This window comes from Carcharodon carcharias, chromosome 5 (assembly GCF_017639515.1).
Source record: "Carcharodon carcharias isolate sCarCar2 chromosome 5, sCarCar2.pri, whole genome shotgun sequence".
NCBI classification, from domain to species: domain Eukaryota; kingdom Metazoa; phylum Chordata; class Chondrichthyes; order Lamniformes; family Lamnidae; genus Carcharodon; species Carcharodon carcharias.
In genome coordinates this window covers 57,704,485-57,722,131 of record NC_054471.1, presented here as the reverse complement: position 1 = coordinate 57,722,131, position 17,647 = coordinate 57,704,485, and the positions used below count along the sequence as shown (strand labels likewise).

Sequence of the window (17,647 nt, the reverse complement as noted above, 5' to 3'; positions counted from 1 at the left end):
TGAGCAAATCAAAAGTAATCACTGGCTTAAACACTTTTGTTCTTGCTTTTCAGGAATTTGCTGCAACAAAATTAGGAATGCACCCCTCCCCCTCCGCCCCTCCACCCGACACACAATAGCCAAACAAACAAAATACAGTTCTGCAAACTTTCCATATTCACGGAATCATGGTTCAGCAAGGGTAAAGAAAATATTGAGTTTCCAAAAAAATAACTACAAGTATAAATTTTTGGGTGGGTGTGGAAGTATCTGTGGCGAGAAAGATGTTTCAGGTCTGTGACCTTTCAACAGAACCTGACCTGGGGTGTTTCTCCGCAGATGCTGTCAGACCTGCTGAGGGTTTCCAGCATTTTCTAGTTTTATTTTGGATTTCCATCAATCCGGAATATTTGTTTTTGTGTTAGTTTGAAGTCTCGACTTATTTCCACAAATACTGATTACCCTGTCCATAATTACAAGCAGATTCTAATTTAGCAAAGGTTGCCTTAGGGATATGAGGAAAGTGAAGTTAATGTAGAAGATCAGCCATGATCTCACTGAAAGGCGGAGTTGTCTGCAAGGACAGAATGACCAACTCCTGAGCCTATTTCTTATGTTCTTATGTAAAACACTAATCAGAAATGAAATGTAGAAATTAAATATTTACTTACCCACATTTAAACAAACATTGAAAGCAAATTCTGATCATGCTTCAGGTCCCAAATGAGTATTCGAATGCATTTTAACTGAGTCTGAGTGGAATACCTAACAGTGCTGGCTGCTGAGAACTGTAACTACCCAGTCCCTCACTCTGCAGTCCATTTACTGACCCTACACTTCACTGCACCATCTCTTTATGTGGATCATTTCCATGCTTCCCTGCTGGTTTAGATGATCTCTGTGATGAGAAAAAAACAAGTGGCCACATGTAAACGGAAGATTGAAAGACCACTCAAACTCTCGGCCAACTTGTTCCCCTGGCAATTCCTTATGATAACCTCCTCAAGCTCCCCTAATTTGGAAAACTCTGTTTTCATTAATTGACTTTATTTTCTTTACAATTCCCTGCCTGCTTATCTGCAGCGACAGGGTTTGCAAACCTAATTTATGATGCCAGCTTCATGGATATTAAACATAACCTGGATAAACGCCAATAAATCCTTAGTGAAGTGTGTTAAAATTCGAAGTAAGCTGCTTAAGACATTTGTGTTTGAATGTCATCTGGTTTCTAAGAATGTGACACATTTGCAGCCTTGCAAAGTTGTATTATGATCGATTGAAATGATTGATGGTGATACGTCAGAGAACTCTGCTCTGATATTTTTATCTGTAGAAAGAAGTGAAAAAAATGTTTTGGATGTAGGGTATATGAAAACTGCAATATGAAAACTGAGTTCAACGCGGTTTTAAACTTTTCACTAGACTTCCCGGATAGTTTGACAATATCTAAGGTCCGGCATTGTCATGGTAATGTGAGCCATTGTTTATTGGTGCACAATGCGATCACATAAATTGTGCATGAACTGCATCATCATGCCATTTGTCTGTGGACATTGTTGTGGAACAAGTCACATACAACTCGGATCCCTGTTCAAATAATTAAAAAAAAATACTTTTCAGGAAGAGAGCCTCCCCCTCTTTAATTCTAATCACATTTCTGAAATGTGTGAAGAAAGAAGACCAAAGCTATTTTGAAAGAATCGGGAACTTTCAACCTGCTTTGTATCCGATCAGTTGAGGTAGCATGAACACTTGAACTTACAGAGACAAGAGGGATAAATTTAACATTTGGATGATAGAGCAAAATGGTGATAGCAATCCTACCACCGGTTTTACATCTCTCCTGATTTTTATTTCCTTTGCCCAAAGTCACTCCCAAGCACTAGCATTCAGTGCACGCCACAGTTATTGTACTGGGGCTAGCTCACAAATTACCTGAACAATAAAACAAGTGACCTTAGATGCAAACCCTTCATTCCTTTGCTGCCTAAAATAGCTCTGTCTTCTTTCTTCACTTCTTTAAGGACATAATTTCAGAAATGTGATTAAAATTAAAGAGGGGGAGGAGCTCCATCCCGCGCTGATTGACTGCTCGTTCCTTGCTCATTTCTGGGGTGTCTCATGGCATGGAGCACCTATCAATCACCTTATTGCATTGGCCTGAAAAAAGACTAAGCGATGATATAATAGAAAAAAAAGTTAAAAGTAGAATGGATTTGGAGCGCCCAACGCTTTTTTTTTGACACATGCAGACAATAAGTAGTGAATTGAAGTACTGGTTTCAAATAGAGCTCTTGCAAAATATTAATACTAAATCCTCACCAGAAAACAGGCCTGCTCCCTTTCATTTAATGTGTTTCTTAAGAATATTGGCCACAAAGTTACAGTGTGAAATGTCAGTGTAGGAATGATTATCACATTTATTTGAAATTCTTCACTGTATTTTGGTGGACACATTAACTCATTTAAAATAAATGCCTTAACATCTCTGCCCAAACACCAAAGAAAGAAACTTTGAAAGAGGACATTAAGCATTTTTGTGTTGGCATTCCACATGGACAGAACTTGAATTTAGGCAACATTTTTCACAGCCCTGGGATGTCTCAAAGCACTTTACAATCAATTAACGCCCGAATTTTCTCACTGTTGTGGCGAAAATCCCGGAAATGGATGAAATGTCAAAGTCCCGCCCCCAAAGCCAGCATTTCCCACCTTGCGGGGGTGGGACCAGTGTTGGTTTCACGCATGCGCGATTCACGGAGGCAACTGGCCATGTAAATCACCAAACGCCTTCACTGAAGTGGGATTTTGGAAGAACACGAATGTGGAACCTGGAGCGTGCAGATTAGAACAGATAAGAGTAGGTCTGAACTTGGTGGATTCCTTTGAATAGCCTGGGTGGGGGTAACATACCCCTTTGGATCAGGTCCTGGGCCACCTTTGGGAGAGATGAGGCACCCTTTGGGATTGTTACGTGCAAACTCATTGGAACTGTCTGGCTGTGGAAGAGCTGTCCAGCTAAGGATCTGTAAAAGAACTGTTCGGCTGTCAAGAAACTATAAAAAGAGCTGAAACAAAAACAGAATTACCTGGAAAAACTCAGCAGGCCTGGCAGCATCGGCGGAGAAGAAAAGAGTTGACGTTTCGAGTCCTCATGACCTTTCGACAGAACTGAGTGAATCTAAGGAGAGGGGTTCCTCTCCTTAGATTCACTCAGTTCTGTCGAAGGGTCATGCGGACTTGAAACGTCAACTCTTTTCTTCTCCGCCGATGCTGCCAGACCTGCTGAGTTTTTCCAGGTAATTCTGTTTTTGTTTTGGATTTCCAGCATCCGCAGTTTTTTGTTTTTATTATATAAAAAGAGCTGCCCAGCTGTCTAGGAACTGTAAAAGAGCTGTCCAGCTGTCAAGGAACTGTAAAAGAGTAGTCCAATGTCAAAGTTGTCAAACTTGTCCAGGAAGTGTCAAACCTGTCAAAGCTGTCATAGTGTCACAGTTGGGTTGGTAGAGAGGGTATGGCGATCATGGGGCATGAGTGGGGAGGCCTGGGTTGGCATAGGTTGGCATGGATGGGGCATAAGGAGTGTGTAGGGGGCTGGAGGGAGTTTTTTTTGTTTTATTATTATTTATTATTTGTTTAAACACACTGCTGGGGCACAGAGGCAACCCTGGCACCCAGCCCGCCTCCATTCTCAGCAGCCTGCGCATTCGTTCCGGGGTTGTCCACCCCGACTCATCTTTCAGACTGCCCTGCTGACCAAAAATCCTACTTGCGGGTGGCCGTCTTTAAAGGTCGGGTTTGCTGGGCCGGAAAATCTTCCGACTCTGCGCTTCCGACCCGGGGACAAAAATATGAACCTAAGGCCAGGATTTTCCCGGCGGCGATTTGGGGGCAGGGCCCACTCGCCGATGGGAAAATGACACGGGATGACACCGGGAGGAATCCCCGATGTCATCTCAGTCCCTTTAAATTTTCAGGAAGGTGGGTGGACATCGCAATCAGCTGTTCACCCGCCGACCTGTCGATGGCCAATTGAGGCCATTGACAGAGTAATTAAGATTGTTAAAGACCTGCCCGTCCAACCTTAAGGTTGGTGGGCAGGCCAGGAGCCCCAGCGGGCTCCTGATAATACATGAAACCTCATCCGCCAGCGGGATGAGGTTTCATGTCCGTTTTTAAAAAGTTTCATAATGTTTATGTGTTTCTTATCTCGTGTGACATTTAATACTTTTCTATTTTTGGAGTTTTTTTACCTGTTATTGATCTCCCTGAGACAGCACTTGGTCTCAGGGAGCAGCGTGCTCTTTGACAGATGGGGAATCCCCCCACCCCCCCGCCCACCCCCCGCACAGGAAGCGTATAGCACTTCCTGTCGGGCAGGCCGCTGGGTGGGCCTTAATTGGCCCGCCCACTCAAAATGGCGGCGGGCCCCGTTTCGGCGGCAGAGTTCGGCTGCCTGCCCGCCACCAAGAGCAAAATTCTGCCCTAAGTATTTTTGAATTGTAGCCACAGTTGTAAGGTAGGAAATGTGGCAATTAATTTATACACCGCAATCTCCCACAAATAGCAATGAAATAAATGACCAAGTCATCTGTTTATGGTCATCTGTTTGTGGGTTGAACTGTAATTGTTGCCTGGAAAGAAACCCCTGCTGCTCCTTAAATAATGCCATATGGTCCTTGACATTCACCTGAGAAGCGATACTAGAGCTAACCCAAAAGAATGGCACTCGCATGCACTCAAGTTATCGTGCTTAAGCCTCTCGGGCAGAATTTTTAGCTTGACAGGTGGGCAGCTTGTGTGTTAAATAAAGCGGGTTTATGCCAGCCGAGTGTGCCGAGGTCAACGCGCACTCTTGCGATATTTCGCTAGGCGGGCGCACGATGGAGATGGAGGTGTGCCCACCATTAATTAAGTGGCCAATTAAGGCCCTTAAGACACCAATTGTTTCCAACTTTACATAGCCCGTGTGATTTTTAGGCCATGGGCAGGTGGGCAGGCCATAATTATCAAAACCTCAATCAGGGGTGGGATAAGAGGGGTCATTGGCCTTGTCAAAGCGATTACTGAGGAGTTTAGAGATCAGTTGCTGCTGGTTGCTTCTTTTAACAGGACAGCTTCACCTTGCTTCAAAGCTTCATTCAGATTTTTTAGAGGCTTCAGTTCAGGACACAGTGTTGTTTTCCAGGCCCCCTGGAGGATTCACACCGCATGGGGCTTTCCAGGTATCAGACACCCTTCCTTTATTCTGGTAATGGGAATTGTGGTCTCCGCTGGAGGCACCTCCTCTGAGGAGGAAGAGAGGGCAGAAGGGAGAAGAGGCCAGCTGTTCCTATGCAGCTTCCAGGGGAGAGACCTGTGGGAGGAGAGGCACAGGCACAAGGGGTGCAGGGTCAACAGGAAGTCCAAGGTGAAAGGGCTGCAGAAGGTGCCACTATCCTGCTGTCAGAGTTTACAGGCGGTGATGAAGCTACCTCAATATGTCTGAGGTTCAATGCCGAGGAGGTTCCACATTTCAAGGGAGACAGTGACCTCCTTCTGTCAGAGGATGGACCCTAAGATCAGCTCCGACTGTGTGGGTGGACACCCCATGCCAGTGGCGCTGGAGGTCATGATGGCCCTCAACTTCTATGCCTCCGGCTCTTTCCAGGGCTCAGTGGGGGATCTGTGTGGTGTCTCCCAATCAGCTGTCCACACTTGTGTCAAGCTGGTGACAGAAGCTCTGTTCAGGCGTGCATTGACTTACACTCATTACCATACGGATGAGGCCAGCCAGACACAGCGATTGCTGGCTTCCCCCGCGTCCAGGGTACAATAGACTGCACACACATGGCCATCAAGGCGCCAGCAGGTGAGCCGGTGCCTTTGTCAACAGGAAGGGCTTCCACTCCATGAACGTGCAGATAGTGCTGATTCTGCAAGTCTGTGCAAGGTACCCAGGTAGCTGCCATGACGCCTGCATCCTCAGACACTCCCAGATGCTGGGGCCCTTCAGTGCTCCGGCCTGACTGAATGGATGGCTGCTGGGTGACAAGAGCTAACGCTTCAAAAAATGGCTCATGATGCCTCTCTGCCATCCAAGAACAGAGGCTGAGCAGTGGTACAATAGGGGCCATGCCTCCACAAGGGCGGTGGTAGAGAGAACCATTGGTCTTCTCAAGATGCTTCTGATGCCTGGACCGTTCAGGAGGCACACTTTAATACCCCCCAGATCATGTGTCACTGATAGTGGTTGCGTGCTGCGCTCTCCACAATCTGGCACGGGAAAGGGGACACAGAGCAGGAACAAGATCTTGACACAGCTGTACAGGCAACAGATAGTCCAGTAGTGAGTCTCAGGACGTGCACGGTGAGGAGAACGCTGAGGAATTAGATACTGACCTGGGCAACCTCCAGGGAGGCAGGGACACCCAGGACACTCTGATCCAACGCTCCTTCAGCTAGCCTATCAAATAAGAACCACCACCACATGCCAGGGCTGCAGTCTCCATGCTCAATACCTGACAGGACCAGTTCCTTGGTCAACAATATAAACTATGTGCCTTTGCAATAAAGTTTCAGGAGACACACGTCCATCACATTATCATGGCCTACAGAACAAATGAAGCATCCAGAGGCCAATTGCACAAAATAACATCTAATTTACTTGTGAATGTGAAACATTGCTGAAATGAACATTGATCTGTGTTTTCAATTACACCATTAAAAAATGTAGAGTAAAATGGGGAAACAAAATGTCACCAGTGATAAGTCTGTCTTGTGCTTAAGTTGTTTTACATTTATGTTTGCAGGTGCTATGTCTAGGTGCTCCTCCCTCGCTGGTACTGGCATTGGAAACAGCCTGCTCACTCTGCTGTCTTGTTGGCCTTGATGACCTTGGGGGTTATCCTCTGGTCCGTGGAGCCTGTGCTGGCCTTGCATGGGAGGGAGTGGCCAGTGCCACAGCTGGCATCTCCCCAGTCACTGCAGCCTCCAGATGCCATGGTCACTGGCGGAGGGCCAGAAGAGCTGCTCCCGTCATCTGGAGTGCCCTAAGAGGAGCCTGTAGAGATGACAGGCAGCTTGTGTGCCAACATGAGGTTGCATTGGGCCTCTCTGCTGGGATACTGGGTGCTCAATCCATCTCCCACACTGACACTGACCAGCTGAGGTCATTGCCAGTGAGAGGGCTTGCAGATACGAGCACATCCTCAGGAACCCCTGATTGAGTCCCTGGAGGAGCCTCTTCATGAGAGTCACCACTCTCTCCATGGAGGAGGCATTGTGCTTGGCCATGAGGGTCAACGCAGTGTTTATGCTCCGCAGGGACTCCTCCACAACGGACATCATGGCACGCATTCCCTCATGTATCCTCGCCCGATCCTCCCGCAAACTCTGCTGGACCTTCAGCATCTGCTGTCTCAGGGATGATTCCAGAGGCTCATCATCGGCCATCGACTGAGCATTGCCCTGATCCCCAGCAGTCCTCTGACTGTCGGCGCCCTGGGCACTCTCTGCCTCCACCTGCACCTCAAATGAGTGTGAAGTGCCCTCACCAATGTGCATCAGTAGACTAGATGGCGATGTTATGCCCACTGAGGTGCTGGTATCTGTGCTGGTAACTGTTTGACAGAGAGGGTGTGACGCATGTGCGTGCTCTGCATGGTGGTCCTCCGGGGTCAGGGGTGGTCCTTCAGGCTCCTCATTATGACCAGCTGCTGGTGAGCCTAAAAGGGAAAAGAAGGACATGTCATTACTTTAAGTCATGACACTGTCACAGTGCATGCCTGGTATCCTGGTGAGACAGAGATCTGCATTATGGTGCCCTCGTCTTTCAATTATCAACGGGGATTCCAGGTCCGAGGCTCACATCAATATGGAGACTACACTGGGTTGCAATAACTGACATTCTCACCTCAGTGCACTGCACTCTTCCCTTCATCTGGCACCCAACTGCGGCCACTTGACTGATGTGCATGGCGCCTCTTGAGCTCCAGGGCCCCCTGCTCGTTTTGCATGAGGATGAGGAGGTGTGAGGGTCCCCCGCCAGTCTGCGACCTCTCAGCATTGTTATGGGATGTTTTATCCTGAAAGGACAGCGGAACATTGATTGGTCCACTCTCTACCTCCAGCACCATTGCAGCCTGGCCAATCCCTACCTGAGGAACACCTCGCAGGGCTCAGCCAATTTGTAACCCTGGAGCCACACTCAGTTCAAGCAGTCAGGGCTCACTCCCTTGGCCAGCTGCTGCCTCATTGACATACGCCACTCACTCTCTAACACCTCTGAGGTCAATGGGGGGATGGGAAGCTCTTAACTGTTCTGCAAAGTGACCCATGCCAACACGGTACTCACCCTTTCCGATTGCAGATTGTTGAAGCGTTTCCTGCACTGGACCCATGTGCGCCTCACCGCACCGTGGCTGCTGACCCTGGATGTCACCTCCTCCCAGGCCTTTTTGGTGAGGTGGGTGGGGCCTCCTCCTCCTGGGGACAAGGGTTTCTCTCCTCACTGCCAACTCCTCCAGGAGGGCTGCGAGACACTCATCTGAGAAACGTGGAACTGACTACCCTGCCAACCTGCCCTCTCACCTGCTGTGTCCACCCGCAACGGCTTCCATTGGCAAGGCTTCAGCGTCCATCCAGGGGCTGCCGAGGGTGCTTTTGAATTGGCCGCCGGGTCACCATTGGACCCAGCGGACATCATGCCACTGCCCCTCCTCGTTCATTCACAAGCCACATATCATGCTGGGCGGGCCTTAATTGGCCCACCAGCATAAAATTGCGGTGCGCTGCTGATCGTAGGCAGCTTTCAGCTTCCCGACCACCCCGCCCCAGCCAGCCCCTGCCGATCCCACACGCCAAGGGCAAAACTCTGCCCCTGGAGTGGAGCTTGAACCCACAGCCTTCGGGCTCAGAGACAAAATTGCTACCACTGAGCCGTTGAAATCTCAGCTGGATAATTTGTCATACCATTAAAAAAACTGCCCATTAACTAACTAAGATAAACAAGATGTGTGTTCATCAGTTGCATTGAAGCCATGACTCACTGACTGAAACCAGTCATCAATTAATCAAGGATTTATCTTGAAAAGCATAGCAGTGTTTTTAAGACCAAAATGATTCATCAAGAGCTAAATATTCATATAGAAAAAATGATGGCCTTCACCATTCACTGGGAAATATATTAGACTTAAGTGTTCAATATTTGGGCAGAGTTAGCAAATGGCAGTTGAAATGCTGCAGTACTGTCCCCTCTCTACTTTTTGATTATATTGCATGTATAGCTCATACTAGTTTTGAAATTATGCACTATTTTTCTTTGTAAGTATATTTATTGTGATCAATTCTTAATAAATTTCACCGCTGTGATATAACTCCTCTTCCAAAAAGTCATTTAACCTGAATGCAAATTAACTGTTACATTACAACAGTGAGGGTACTTCAAAATGTATTACATTGACTGTGAAACACGCTATAGAAATTCAAGTTCTTTATTTCGACACTTTGGAATGAATAAGAAAATATGAAAAGTTCAAACCATCATTCCCTTGAGGTATGGTCCTCCTGGGATATCCTGGAAATCATGCATTGATAAGTAGAATTCTTTGACAATATTCACAGAATATTTGAATGTGCAGAATATGGTGTCTTTCCTGTTGATAAACATTAAAGTGTATTGCACATCTAAGTTGCACGTGAGTATAATTAATTCCGCCTTATACCTTGAAAATACCAGAGCACACAAATCTGTCTGTTTCACAGGCGCCTGACTCTCCAAACTGGCAGACGGTATACACAAGCACATTCCATGCCAATAGTGCACAGCCTGCTACACTGATAATAGTTCCTGCACAGGCCTGAAACAGGCTCCTCAGCTGCCGAGGAATTATTACTGAGACCAACCTTATCCTCAATCAAACTTTGAAATTGGCAGAACATATTGAGAGAGTGGGTAAAAGTGGGGGAGGAAATAAATACAATAACTATCACTAGAGAACAATACTGGGGAAGCTAATGGGGCTAAAGGCCGATAATTCCCCTGGACCTGATGGGTTGCATCCTAGGATATTAAAGGAAGTAGCTACAGAGTTAGTGGGAGCACTGGTAGTAATCTTCCAAGAATCCTTAGATTCTGGAAAAGTCCCAGAGGATTGGAAAACTGCCAGTATAACACCCTTTTTCAAAAAGTGAGGGAGACAAAAAACAAGTAACAATGGGCCAATTAGCTTAACATCTGTCATTGGGAAAATGTTGGAGCCTATTATAAATGATGGAATAGCAGAGCATTTAGAAATGCATAATAAAATCAAGCAGAGTCAGCCTGGCTTCATGAAGGGTAAATCATGCCTGACAAATGTATTAGAATTCTTTGAGGAAGTAACATGCAGGATAGATAAAGGGGAACCAGTAGGTATAATATATTTGGATTTCCAAAGGTCATTTGATAAGGCACTGTACAAAAGGCTATTTAATAAGATAAGAGTCCATGGTGTTGGGGGTCATACATTAGCATGGATAGAAGATTGGTTAACTAATAGCAGACAGAGAGCTGGGGTAAGGGGGGCATTTTCAGGATGGCAGCATGTATCTAATGGAGTGCCACAGGGATGAGTGCTGGGGCCACAATCATTTACAATATAAATGACTTCAATGAGGGAAGTGAATGTGCTATTGTGAAGTTTCTGAATGACACAAATATAGATGGGAAGTCAAGTGGTGAGGATGACACAAAGAGCCTACAGAGGGATATGGACAGGTTAAGTGAATGGGTAAAAACTTGGCAGATGGAATATAATGTGGGAAAATGCAAGGTTATGAACTTTGGCAGGAAGGAGAGAGGAGCTGAATATTATTTAAATAGAGAAAGACTGCAGAAAGCTGCAGCACAGAGGGATCTGGGGGTCCTTGTGCATGAACCACAAAAAGCTAGCATACAAGTTCAGCAGGCAATAGGGTAGGCAAATGGAATGTTGGTCTTTATTTCAAAGGGAATGGAGTATAAAAATAAGGAAGTCTTGCTAAAACTATACAAGGCACTATTTAGACCACACCTAGAATACTGTGAACAGCTTTGGTCCCCTTACCTAAGGCACTGAAGGCAGCCGAGAGAAGGTTCACTAGTTGATCCTGGGTATGGAAGGATTTCCTTATGAGGAGAGGTTGAGTAGGTTGGGCATGTTCTCATTGGCGTTTAGAAGAATGAGAGGTGATCTTATTGAAACATATAAGATTCTTAGGGGGCCTGACAGGGTGGATGCTGAGAGGCTGCTTCCCCTTGTGGGACAGTCTAGGACCTGAGGGCATAATCTCAGAGTAAGGGGTCGCTCATTTAAGACAGAGATGAGGAGGAATTTCTTCTCTCAGAGGGTAGTCTAACAGTGGCTGACAGAGCCTATGGGACCTTGGGCTTCATGAATAGAGGCATTGATTAAAAAAAAGACACAGGGATGTAATGCCGTTTATATAATAATGCTTTAGTTAGGCCACAACTGGACCACTGCATCCAGTTCTGGTCACCAGAAGGAACGATATGAGGGGCCCTGAGATGGTGCAGAGGAGATTTACCAGAATGGTTCCAGAAGGGGTGGGCATGTTAGCTAAAGATTAAACTGGAGCAGCTGAGCATGTTCTCCTTGAGGCAGAGGAGATTAAGGGGAGATTTGGTAATATAGGTGTACTAGATTATGACAAGTTTGTAAAAGGTAGACAAGGAAAAACTGGTCCCATTAGCTGATGATATAAGGACTAGGGGATACAGATTTAAGCTTTTGGGCAAAAGATGCAGAGGGATTGTGAGGAAGAGCATTTTTGCACAGCAAGTGGGAATGATCTGGAACTTGCCTCCCACTTACTCTCTGTGGAAGTAGCAATGATGATTTCAAAAGTAAATTGGATGGGCATTTGTAGAAAATAAACTTGGAGGGCTATGGGGATTGAGTGGGGGAAAGGGACTGACTGAATTGGTCCATGGAGAGCCAGAATGGACTCGATGGCCCGAATGGTCTCCTTCTGTGCCATAAATGACTCTAAATAATTTGAACTCCAACAATGGGTTGCTTCAGAGACAACCAGAGTGGGAACACTGGCTGATCTGTTTCCCTTCCCTACATCAAAGCTGTTGTACTTGAGTACTGTGCCATTCATTGCCATCCAAACTGAGATTAGCTCACTCACCGCAGAAGAAGTTGTCTTCCTGATTAGCTACTCACCGGATCAACTTGTCAAACCATCAAGGGAGCAAATTTTGATTTGCCTAATGAGAAAAGTTTGATGTTACAAATGCAATTTGCTTTGAAGAGCTCATTGACCATGTGATGCTCCATTGCCCTTTGGATCACAGGATTCTGCTCATTCTCAAATCTCTGTTTACTAGTGGTCAGTTAGCTCAGGTGGCTAGAACATGACACCAAGGGTGAGGATTCAATCCCTATACTGGCTGTGATAGTTCATAGAGGCCTGTCTCCTTGCCTTGCTCCATGCTTGCAGAATGGTGCCCTCAAGCTTTATAAACAATTGCCTCTTTCTAATGAAGAGAAATGCCTATTGTCCTTGTCAGGCAGTGTAAAATCAAGCCATATTCCACATTTAATGTAGAATTCCTAGATTTTCCATTATATCACTGCTCAAATTTCATAGTTTTTCTGAGTTTCCATGATTCCAATAAACTGCAGGTTTAGAATCCCTCAAAATTCCTTTCCTTTTCATTGGACTTCAGCTGCCGTTTTGGTGGGAGTTTGTTGAAAGATATGAGACTCAGCCTGGAAAGTGACATGATTTATCTGGATTAGTATGATAGCATAAGTTCAAATTCTTCTGTGGCATTGTGGAATTTGAATTCAGTTATTTAAAATCTGGTAATAAATAACGGTTATCAGCAATAAAGTAACCTTGAAACTATTGGATTGTTGTAAAAACCCAACTGATACACTAATATTCTTTAGAAATGGAACTTGCTCTCCTTAGGCAGTCTGACCTATAGGTGACTTCCTTCTCACACCAACAGGATTGGCTCAAAACTGCCCTCTAATGTAGTCTAACAAACCACACTGTTGTGTCAAACTCAGTGTGACCACACAGGTATCAGAAATAAGGGAAGTTAGGATCCAATTTTAAAAAAAGTAAGAGAATATAGGTTAAGTGATTGTTCTTGAGGCATAGATTTTAAATATTGTTGCTGATTTAGGTTAGCTGATTTTTTGGATGTTGACAGATGTAGAAGATGTTGCAATTATTATGAGATCTTGGTTTGCTGGTAGGTTTCTGGTTGAGTTGGCTTCTTGAACAGGGTGACACTCTTAATTCAAAGGAGACTGAGGGAGAGCAACCAGCCGTCAGCTTATTTCCTCTGCTGAAGACTTTCTTGGCACAGCCTGTGCCACTTGCAGTCTCTCTATCGTGGTTGGCAGCCTTGCCTAATTGAAATACTTCACCCGTTGTGTATTTCCAAGAGGTTTCGGGGTGTCTGACTGTGGTATCCATTGCTTCAATATCCAGCACTTTGCATTTTAATGTCATAGGGCAGAATATTGAGCTCAGTGGGCGGGTGCATGCCCGAATTGGCCAAGCGTAAAATTATGCGTTGTGACGTCAGGCAAGTGTCCCGATGTCATCGCATAGTCCCGTGATATTTCGTTTGTCAGGCCATTAAAAAGTAAATTAACTTCAAATTTATGTTGCCCGTCCAACCTTATGGTTGGCGGGCAGGTGAAAAGGCCAAGCGGCCTTTGCACTTTTTAGGAAACCTCATCCATGAGTGGGATGAGGTTTCCTAAAGCAAATAAAAATACAATAAAAATTTCACAATTGAATTGAAAACATGTCCCTGCTCATGTGATAGAGTCACATGACAGGACATGTTTTATGACATTTTCATTCTCTTCATTATTTTTAAAAAACAGCTCTTTATCTCCTTGAGGCAGCCCCATGCCTCAGGGAGATTGAAGCACTCTTTCATGCGCATGCGTGAAGTTCGCGCTAGGCCCACTTGCGTTCCTCCCCCCCACCCACATAGGCAGCACTGGGCGCTGCCGCTCGTGTTCCACACTGGGCGGGCCTTAATTGGCCAGCCAGCATAAAATCACGGTGCGGTGCCAATCACGGGCGACGGTAGGCTTCCGGACCGCCCTGCCTGCCTCCGCTGAGCAGCCCCCACCAAGGGCAAAATCCTGCGTATAGAGGCATACAGCACAGAAACAGCCCCTTCAGCCCATCATGTCCATGCTGGCCATCAAGCACCTATCTATTTTAATCCCATTTTCCAGCACTTGGCCCATAGCCCTATATGCTATGGCATTTCAGGTGCTCATCTAAATACTTCTTCAATGTTGCGAGGGTCCCTGCCTCTACCACCCCCTCAGGCAGTGTGTTCCAAATTCCAACCACCCTTGGGGTGAAAACATTTTTCCTCAAATCCCCTCTAAACCTCCTGCCCCTTACCTTAAATTTATGCCCCCTGGTTATTGACCCCTCGCCTAAGGGGAAAAGCTTCTTCCTATCCACTCTATCTATGCCCCTCATAATTGTGTATACCTCTATCAGGTTGCCCCTCAGCCTTCTCTGCTGTAGCCTATCCAGTCTCCTTTCAAAGCTGAAACGCTTCAGCCCAGGCAACATCCTGGTGAAGCTCCTCTGCACCCTCCCCAGTGCAATCACATCCTTCCTGTAGTGTGGCAACCAGAACTGCACGCAGCACTCCAGCTGTGGCCTAACTAGTGTTTTATATAGAAAACAAAAACAGAATTACCTGGAAAAACTCAGCAGGTCTGGCAGCATCGGCGGAGAAGAAAAGAGTTGACGTTTCGAGTCCTCATGACCCTTCGACAGAACTTGAGCCTCAAGTTCTGTCGAAGGGTCATGAGGACTCGAAACGTCAACTCTTTTCTTCTCCGCCGATGCTGCCAGACCTGCTGAGTTTTTCCAGGTAATTCTGTTTTTGTTTTGGATTTCCAGCATCCGCAGTTTTTTTGTTTTTATCTCAGTGTTTTATATAGCTCCAACATAACCTCCTTGCTCTTATATTCTATGCCTTGGCTAATAGAGGCAAGTATCCTATATATAAAAGCAAAAAACTGCGGATGCTGGAAATCCAAAACAAAAACAAAAATCCAAAACAAAAATAAAAATACCTGGAAAAACTCAGCAGGTCTGGCAGCATCTGCGGAGAGGAACATAGTTAACGTTTCGAGTCTGTATGACTCTTCAACAGAACTAAGTAAAAATAGAAGGGAGGTGAAATATCCAATATGCCTTCTTAACCACCTTACCTACCTGTGCTGCTGCCTTCAGGGATCAATTGACATGTACACCAAGGTCTGTCTGATCCTCTGTACTTCCTAGGGTGCTACCATTCATTGTGTATTCCCTTGATGTGTTAATCCTCCCAAAATTCATGACCTCACACTTCTCAGGATTAAATTCCATTTGCCATTGCCCTGCCCGTATTACCAGCCCATCTATATCTTCTTGTAATCTAAGGTTTTCCTCCTCATTATTTATGACACCACCAATTTTCATGTCATCTGTGAACTGACTGATCATCCCTCCTATATTCATGTCTAAATCATTAACGTACACTACAAACAGCAATGGTCCCAGCACCGATCCCTGCGGTACATCACTCATCACAGGCTTCCAATCACAAAAACAACGTTTGATCATCACCCTCTGCCTCCTGCCACTAAGCCAATTTTGGATCCAATTTGCCAAATTACTCTGGATCCCATGGACTCTTACCTTCTTGACCATTCTCCCATGTGGTACTTTGTCAAAAGCCTTACTGAAATCCATGTAGACTACATCAACTGCACTACCCTCTTCTATAACTAGTCACCTCCTCGCAAAATTCAATTAAATTTCTTATGTCTCTTCCTTAGACAGTTACAAGTTTCAATGGATGCCTGGATTATAGGAAACATCTCTCTTCACACTACCACCTCACCTTACCTTGGAATGTGGCCTTGCGTTTTTAAGCAGTTTGCTCTGTCTCAGTTCAAATTGTAAAATCTCCAGTCAGTTGAACATTGAAATATCATATTTTCAAAAATAAAGGGGCATAGCCTTATGACAAACTCAAAGAAGTAGTATGCAAGGAGATATGTTTATCATACTACAACTGAACGAAAACTGTCACTCTGTAAAGTAGATGCTTCTACAAAATGACTAGGAGCAGCCTGATAGAAGAGGGAAAGCCAATAGTGTTTACATCCAAAGCTCTAACATCAGCTGAGACCTGAGACCTATATCAACATAGAAAGAGAGTTGGCCGTCATGTATGGATGTGAGAAATTCCATGCACATCTCTATGGGAGCAAGTTCATAATGGAGAGTGATCATTGCGCACTGGAGCAGATCAACAAGAAAAATCTGTGTAGAGTTCCAGCAAGACTGCAGAGATTCCTCTTAAGGCTTCAGAGTTAGGATTTTCACTCAGAAATGCAAGCTAGGAAGAGAAATGGTGTGAGCAGATACTCTATATCACTTGTCACCAAAGGAGAATCATTGAGGTATTCAGTTTATTTATAAAGTTAATCCTTTTTGTTTTAGGAAAAATGTTAATGATTGGAACAGTTATATTGCTATAGAGGCATTATATTAAAACAATGTTATATTGTTTGTAAAGAGCTAGGAACTAATTGTTATATGAAGGTGCCACATTCACTGTTGCACTGCAGTCATGTGCTGAGTAACAGCATGATCAGTCTACCAACCATATGGAGAGCAGCAAGTTATAACTTGATGTACGTCCAGCATTTTGAGTCTAAATTGTGCTTATTTCTAACTTACATCTACGAGGAGACATAACAGCATATCAGAAATTCAGGCAGGCTCTGCTCATGATTTTATAACCATTAAAATGAGAACTGCTGGCAGTATGTGCTCTCATTTCTAATACGTGCTTCTGGCAGATGATTTTGCCAGTTGAGAGCAAGTGCTCGAAAATTAAGAACTCCATGTAATCATCAAAGCTTTAAATGCATATCTATCTTTGGAAACAATTTAATAATTTACCACAAAATAAGAATGCAAAAAATTGTGAAGTTGTCTACCTGGAGACACCTCAAAAGAAATTGCAATATTTTTATAGATTTTTTTTTCTTTTGCTGAATTTCTTGATTATGACCTAAATTAGTCTCTCTCCAACAAAATAGCTCATGAATACATTCACACGTTCCATTAAGATTATTCATTTTAGTAGCTTGGTATTTTCCAATTTTCTTGAGTGGATTAATCATCCTACAATTTTATGGTGGGATGGAGTTAACACTACAACTCTATATCCATAAAAATAGTGAGTGACAATTATAATTTAAAGAGAAAGCGTTCAAAACAAATGGCACAGAAGTCAGCTAAATCTGCACATCTCCTTTGGGCAGAACATCGTGCTTGTTGGGCGGGCGCGTGCCTGACCCGAGCGAATGTAAAATGACGCGCGATGGCGTCAGGCGAGCGCCATGCCTAACAGTCCTATTAAGGCCATTAAAGATCTAACTAAATTCAATTTTTCGCTGCCCGTCCAATTTTACGGTTGGCGGGCAGGCAAAAAGACCAAGCGGCCTTTGGATTTTTTGCGAAACCTCATCCATGGGCAGGATGAGGTTTCAATCAGTCATTAAAAAAACGATTTAAAAATTTTCAAACTAACTTCTAACATGTCCCTGTGACAGATTCACGTGAGGGGACATGTTAT

At 44.8% G+C, this 17,647-nt stretch overlaps 1 protein-coding gene across 1 annotated transcript in view; it reads left to right on the top strand.

Annotated features, from left to right (window-relative positions):
* The window catches only part of LOC121277930 (glutamate receptor ionotropic, kainate 2-like), a 538,995-nt gene that overhangs the window by 54,177 nt on the left and 467,171 nt on the right, over nucleotides 1–17,647 (top strand). The gene's annotated exons all lie outside the window — the stretch shown is intronic.